The following is a 7,711-nucleotide window of genomic DNA, read 5'->3' on the forward strand; positions in this document are numbered from 1 at the left end:
CTCACGTCTTGCGTCTAGGAGCTCTCTCCTGGTGAGGTTCAATTGTCGTTGAACCTTAGCAGTAGCTACTTTACCGTCAGCTACTTGTTGTAATAAGTCATTAGCCCTCTCTCGTTCTGCGTCTAATTCTTTAGAAAGCAGTTTAGTTTTGGCTTTTGAGGCTTTGATCGCCCCTTCTGCCTCAAGGAGGAGTTTCTTCCCATCATTTGACTCGTGTATTTGGGCGTCTAATTCCCGGGTTGTGGTGTCGAACTCATGTTCGAGAACGCGTATTTTGTCTCCGAGTAGCACTTTGGATTTTTCTAATTCTTTATTCTCAGTGATTAATTGATTAACTTGATCTTCCGCTTCTTCTAGGTAACTCACGCGCATTTGGAGCAGTCCATTTTCTTCACGTGTCTCTTCATACTGGGCCGTGAGGTTCGCGCAGCGGGCTTCGCGTTCCTCGATGGCTTTGAGTTGAGCGTCGCGTTCGCTCTCGAGGGTTTTAACCCGATTCTGTTCGTATTTTAACTGGGCGGAGAATGCTGATATTACACAGCCAAGCTGTTTAACCAGCTCTTTATCCTTCAGTTTTTTGTAAACGGCTGCAGTGACGCAATCGGCCACAAGGTCTCCTAATTCTTGAGGGGGAGATTCTCGGATTTTGGCATCAATTGTGGATTTTCCGTCCCCTAAGATTTCTGTGAGGAGAAATTCTAAGTTCTCGGCTGGATGGTCTTCTGAGGAGACAGACATGTTGATTTGTTGTGGGTCAAAATCGTACGAAGAAATCTAAAGAATTTCAAAATTTCAACTAATTTTTCAAACAAAGTTTAAAAATTACAATGGTAGTAAATTGTTTTATCTTATTTCGTTTGTTCTTAGCAATTCACTGTTTGGTAAATAAAAACTGAGTGGTAAACTTGAAAAGTTTGGTGTGGTTTGTTTAATTTAAACAATTGTTCTTTCTCATTCAAGATTTGTTCTTACTGATTTAAGACTTTTGTTTAAATTAACTTTACTTTAATTCAACTTCGTTGAATTAATCAACAGGTATTTTTAATCAATTAAAAAAATGTTTTTATTGAAATTAAATTCAAATCTTATTGAATTTATTTTAATCAATAAATGTTTTTCCTCAATTAATTTAAACTTTCGTTTAAATTAGCTTCACCTTGATTCAGTTTCCTTAGATTAATCAGGTATTTTTAATCAATTGGAAAAAGAAAGAAAAAAGAAAAAAAAAAAAAAAAAAAAAAAAAAAAATTTTTTTTTTTTTTTTTTTTAAATTAAATTCAAATCCTATTGAATTTATTGTAATCAATAAATGTTAATTTTAATTAATTAAATTCTGTTTTAATTTATCAGTTTTTATTTCAGTTGTAATTTCTTTTAGGTTGATTTTTAAGAATGGTTTGTGTTTAAATTCGGTTGTGTTGAATTTAATTACCTTAATTAAAACTGGTTTAACTTTTATTAAACTTATTTTAATTAATAAATCCTTCTTAAATTAGTTGCTTTCATTTAATTAACTTCCTATTCAATTTAATTGTTTTTAATCAAATTGATTTAATTTTAATCACACTGGATTAATCATTTAGTAAAATGTGTATTTTACTTTAATCATTACTTTATTTATTTAAACTGTTTTAGTTTAATTATTTTTTCCAAATTGGTTTAAATCTTGTTAAACCTAGATTTTAGTGCGTCACTTGTATTTAAATGAGTTACCTTAGTTTTAATAAGATTACCCTTTTAATGGCTTAACTTCCGTTTAGTTATGGGCCTTGTGTGTGCGTGCGTGCGTTTCTGAGAGATGACAAAATCAAATCTAGCACATTTAAAACCACACGATTTCAGCAAAGTGACGGTAAAGACAGCTGTATCGATGCACAGTTGTCAAGCAAAACGTGTCTAAAGACACGCTGTAACTTAGATGTGTTTAAAGTCTCACTGGGCACGATAGGTTAGCTTGATGCTAACAGCTTAGTAGCAGGCTGCTGCTGCTAGGTTGAGGCTCTCGTTAGCCTGTTATTCGCGAGCTCGCCACGAGGGGCAGTCGCGTCTCAAAAAGGGACAGGAAGGCCTGTCTTTGTGTATGAGCGGTGGCTTGACACACTTGCTTCCGGTTTCCGGAGCGTTACCCACGTGTTCCAACCACAATGAGCTAACATGAGCTAATACAACGATAGCTTGTCCGTTTTAAGGAACGGAAGATTCAGACGACTTACTCTTTGTTTGCGTCGGTAGATACCAGAGTTTCAGAGCTCTTCGGGGTAGCAAAGTCCTAGTTTGCACTGTCTGCGTATCTTTTCCTTTTATACGGGGTTTTCCCGGTTCTGGCAACTTACTGTTTACCTCTGACGTCACAGTCACTGACGGCGCAGTGATTAATTTTAACTTTTTCTTTTGGCGCGGCGGCCTTTCATAACATTAGCGCTTTAAACACAGAGACACGGCGGTCTTATTTATTCAGTTTCTAAGCATTAGCGCGGCGGCTTTGCTTAGAATACAACATTGGTCGGGGCTCGGCGGCTTGCGAACCAATCTGGCAACACGAGTGTTCAGTTTTTAGACCGGCTTTTGATTCCAATGGTTATTCATTAACGCTGTGTTTATGGCTTCAGCTAGTCCCATCTGGAGGTGTCAGAAATTATGTAGGAAGATGAGATGAGTTATTATTAATGGGTTATATAACTGAGAATATTAATTATGATTATTAATATTACTTCAAATTTGCGGGGTGCCACTCCTTTTAACAGGAGAAATATGTCTAAGTTTTTAGACTAAACTCATCAATGTGAAACCAGGGAAAAGTGAATTCTACCAGACATCTACACCATCATCACAGCTTTAATGAATCAGAGGAATCAAATATTATGTTTAACCTTTTATTCAAAAGTCAACAATTAACACAGTCAAAATATCAATTGAAATGGGATAATTAAATCATGATAAAATGCATTTCTAGGCTAATAAAAGTGAGGATTATACGTAATAAAGTGAAATCACTAATCTAGAAGGATGCTAATCTACTAAATATTGAATAAAAATGCAGGATACATATTCAATAATAAAATCATAAAATCAAAGAATAAAATAAAGAGAGCTCATAACAAAGAGAGGAGGACGGACAAGGGGGAGACGAACAAACATGAATGAGATGTACTATGTGTGCAGCATGTTGTTAATGCGTGTAAGTTTGTAGTTATGGAAATATGTATGTGATCTATTGTGGATGAAGTTGCTGATGAAAGTTCATTCTTGTACCTTGGAGGTGAGGTCAGGCTGGACCTGGAGGTGCTGTTGAAGCAATGTAGCAGGACGTGCCACCGTTGGTTCTGTTTCGGTTCCACAGAATTTAGCCCCTTCAGCCGATCCGGGCGGTTAGGCCTTCGCAGCTGGCTTCGATAATGGCTCTTGGCTAACCACAACGGGTCGCGGGCCGGGCTTCCTTTCGGCTGTTACGCACGTCCCTCGGTGCCGGATTCGTCCGAACCAAGCAGCTGTTGTCTCAAAAATCTAACTGTTTCTACCATGAAATAAATGAAAGCTGGAACATGAGGGAACACGGGTGAGCCTGAACGCCCGCGTCCAAAAACTGTTGTTTCTGGTCGCGCGTCTTTTTTTTAAAGGGCGTTTGGCGACGCCTTTTGGAGGAGGCGTCTGGGTGGATCCTTCTGTGATCATTTCGGTGATTGGTCAATGTCTCTGCTTTCAGCTTGTGGGTGTGTCTTGGGTGTGTGTAAGTGTAAGACAGAGACAGACGACAAGGGATGATTCTAAACATAAAAGAATGCCTAATAATTAATTCCACATATTTCAAAACATCTTTTCAACATCATATCCTGAAATATCATGAATTACGAAAGGGTTTGATACCAAACATGACTGGAAAATATCCTAGAATCACTTTAGGAATTAATTAATGCATTTTACCTGTAATAACTCATAGACATAAATATCAAAAATCATGTTATGCCTCCTCTTAACTATATGGTTGCCGTAGATACCTCAAACTAACGTTTGTGATGTTTTCTGGTATTTTTAAGCACTTTTAAATGATAAACACTTTAAAATAGCATTCTGTTGGTTATTGCGTTACATGAAACGAGTGTGATCGAACAGACAATATTTGCAATTTCAATTTCTGTAGAAATCATTCCAAAAATGTTTTCGTTTGTAACTTTCAAACATAATACAATTTCTTTGTTCTCCTTTCTTCCCGTGGAGATCTCTCAGCTAGGTGCCTGGACAGTGTCCTCCTGTGACGTCTCACCACAGGGGGTCAGAGGGCATTGGGACCGTTCTTTGAACTTATAGCATCCCACAGTATCTGTTTGATAAGGGGGAGAAGAGGGATGTTCTTCTTTTGATCATAAATGTCGCAGGGAGGTAATATAGGGGAAAACTGTCCTTGGATTCTCTGGTCCTTTTGTTTGGCCGGAAGGGGAGTCGTAAAAGAAGGGTTCATACTACGTACTTCAAATAGCTGGTTCAGTCTTAGCGGCTCCGGTATTGAGTTCACAGACCACATAGTGGGGTTAGTCCTGCATCTCAGAGTTACGGGGGCAGTTGTGTTTACACAGTTCGTGATAACACAAAAACAGGCTCCTTGGTTAATTCTTGCTAGCAAAGGGGGAGGCTTTACGCTTGATGTGGTTTGTTTCCTACAGAGTAAGGAAGGAGAGCACGAGGTACCGTCAGTGTATCTCATAAAAAAAAGCTTTAGAATGTATAGTGTTTGACTTGATAATGTTATTGTGACTATGTTCAAAATGTTTGTCTATGTTAATAGAAGTATGTTTCAAATGTTAAGTGTATGAAACTACAGTACAGTGTTAAATGTTATATTAAAACGGTCCCTTAGAGACTGAAACCTTATGAATAGGTTGCAGCTTCAGGTGGTTTCAATAGTGTTTTATGTTTAAACAGTATAGAGTGTGTTTGTTGGATATTGTGTCAGCCACAATAGATATATGTTGGTAGTATGTTAAGGGGAAAGGTTATTAGTTATAGTATTTTTAGGCATTTGTCTATATGCTATAATTGTAATATTATTTGAAGTAATTTTTTTATTGTCATTTATGTTTAATTTATTATTTTATAGTGAAAATGATGTTTGTCTACAAAGTGTGATACCGCTTCAAGAAAATGTGTTTTGTTATTCTGAGAAGTAAAATGGCGCTGGCTCGATAAAGATGTGAAAACTACGTCTCTCTCTCTTCATTCACCTACAGGTCCACAGTGCTCTTCAGCCTGTGTATCTCATGTGACCGCTCAGATTCCCCTAGGTCTGACGCCGGTTACACTAACACTACATTCTAAGGGATGAGGGCTCTCTGTGTGTGTGACTAAGTTAAAGTAAGTTTTATTGTTTATTAAGACTCTAATATTATCATCTGACTTGTTTAGACATTGTTTACTCCCACTTGCTTTGCTTTCCTGTATCTTATGTACATGTTAGAATATTTTCTGGGTGTATTTTAGGTCTTTATAGGTCACGTGACTGTGTTATAAGCTGTGGTAAACTGTGAAATGTGTAGCTAACTTTATTCAGCTTTGTAAACTGTATTCCTGTGTGTTATATTGAGGTTTACACATCTTTTATTTGTACTGCTAGATTTCATTTAGCTTCTGCATCACGTCAGACGCACCTAGATGTAATTAATACTCTCTGCTCATGCGCACTTCAGGTGATTGGTCCATGTGGTGCAGTCGTGCCTGCCTCCACTAGAGGGAGACAAAAACCACTGAATCATCTAGAATCCTTTCATTATCTATTAACCCTTTACATACCTGCACATTGGCTGTTTTGCTGTTTATTTGGGTTTTTTGACTCAGTTAATATATTTTGATGGTTTGATTCAATGTTTATATATCTGTACAACATTAATGGTGTTGTTAATATTATTATTTGTACATGATTGGTGATATTAATCATATTATTATTTGTACATTAATAATAATGTCATTTTATTATTTGTGTCCTTTAAAGAACCAAACACATACCCATAATTATTTGTACCCTCAACATCATCGCTGCCTGTAAACCAACTTCAATAATAAATACACTGGTAACATCTTCTCCGTGCCCTTCTCTCTGACCAGTATTATCCCCTTCAGAGTGTCCCACTCTATCACAATCTCAGAAACTGTAATCTATACTTTCACTTTGTCAAATATAAATCTATATAAAATGCAGTATATAAATATCTGAGCCTGCACTTATTGTTACTTTGTGCACTGATACTGGCTACTCTGTATTTGTAAAACAAACATGATCAAAACACTAATTTTAGAGAAAAAAGTCTCTATAAATGTGTTATATAAAATGTGAACCAGTCACTGATCTGTCAGTTCATTGATGTGACTTTATTTTATGACTGTGTAGTTGGTTAATCATGACCTTGTAACTTTTACAACTTAAACTACCTCTTTTTTTCACTTTAGAATGACATTGCAGGATTTGATCCATAGTGACGCTCTGGTTCCTTTAACTGCCTGCAGCCCATGAAGGTGAAGATCCTAAAGGTAAAGGCCCAGACAGCTAAATATGTTTAATGTTAAATTATGGTCAAAAAGGTTGATTTTAGGTTAAGGTCAACAATTGATGGTGAATCAACCATCAAACAATCATCAAATTCTAGCCAATTTACCAATGTTGAAAAGATGTCATTGAATCAATGTTGTTTTGTGGTCGAATTTTTATGATTGAAATGCCAATATCTAATTGATGTTGACTCAACGTATGCTGTTTGTCTCTGTAGTTTGTCACACACACACACACACACACACCTCCCCCTGTAATCATGTGACATTATCACCATAGCAACAGGCTTCACTTGTCGTATGTGTTCATGGGTCAAGGTTGGTCCAGGTGAGACTTTATGAAATTCAACAACTGCCTCTCAGTTCAGCAGTTTGACCTGTGCATATGAATGTATTTAGCATGGCCACCACTTAAACACTTCTGGGGCTAAAGTAACAGTGGATAGGAAAGGAGGTACACTGTAAAAAATAAAGTACATTTACAAGAAAAATTCTGTAATTTTGCACAGATTTTTCCAGTTTTTCATTAAAACAATGAAATGCTAGTAGATTTACAGACATTTTCAGTAATTTTAAGTTTTCTGTTTCAAATTACGGTTAATTAACCATAATGTAAGATTACATTAATATTATGTTTTTAATGAGATTTTAACTGTAATTTTACATACAATTTTCTGTATTTTTTTTACAGGTTTATGACCATTTTCCATAATACAATGTAATAAATGTAACTTAACAGTAACCAGAAGTAATTTCAATATTTACCTTTAGAATTACAAGTATTTAACATAATATGATATTATAATATTAATATGTTTTTAAAGGTAATTCAACATATTTCTTTAATATTCAAATTTGACATAAAATCTGATGTAATTTTACAGATCTTTCCTAATAATGATAATGAAGAAATACATGTAAAATTCCAGAAATGTTTTAATCCAAGGTGAGTACCCTCTGAAACACAACACACAGACAATGGGGATAATCAAACTGTGATTGTAAAACAGAAACAAAAAATACCTCAACCACCGTTTATTTATTTTGTAAATACATTTTTGTTCCTAAAACTAAACATTATTTTGCTATTTAATTCCCTGTGAGTGTGTGGTTTATTTTCTGGTATTTTAAAGGTTACATTGAGATTTAAAGGTTGATAAGTTACTATACATTTTAC

The sequence above is a fragment of the Gouania willdenowi genome, unplaced genomic scaffold (genome assembly GCF_900634775.1).
Source record: "Gouania willdenowi unplaced genomic scaffold, fGouWil2.1 scaffold_32_arrow_ctg1, whole genome shotgun sequence".
Taxonomy (NCBI): domain Eukaryota; kingdom Metazoa; phylum Chordata; class Actinopteri; order Blenniiformes; family Gobiesocidae; genus Gouania; species Gouania willdenowi.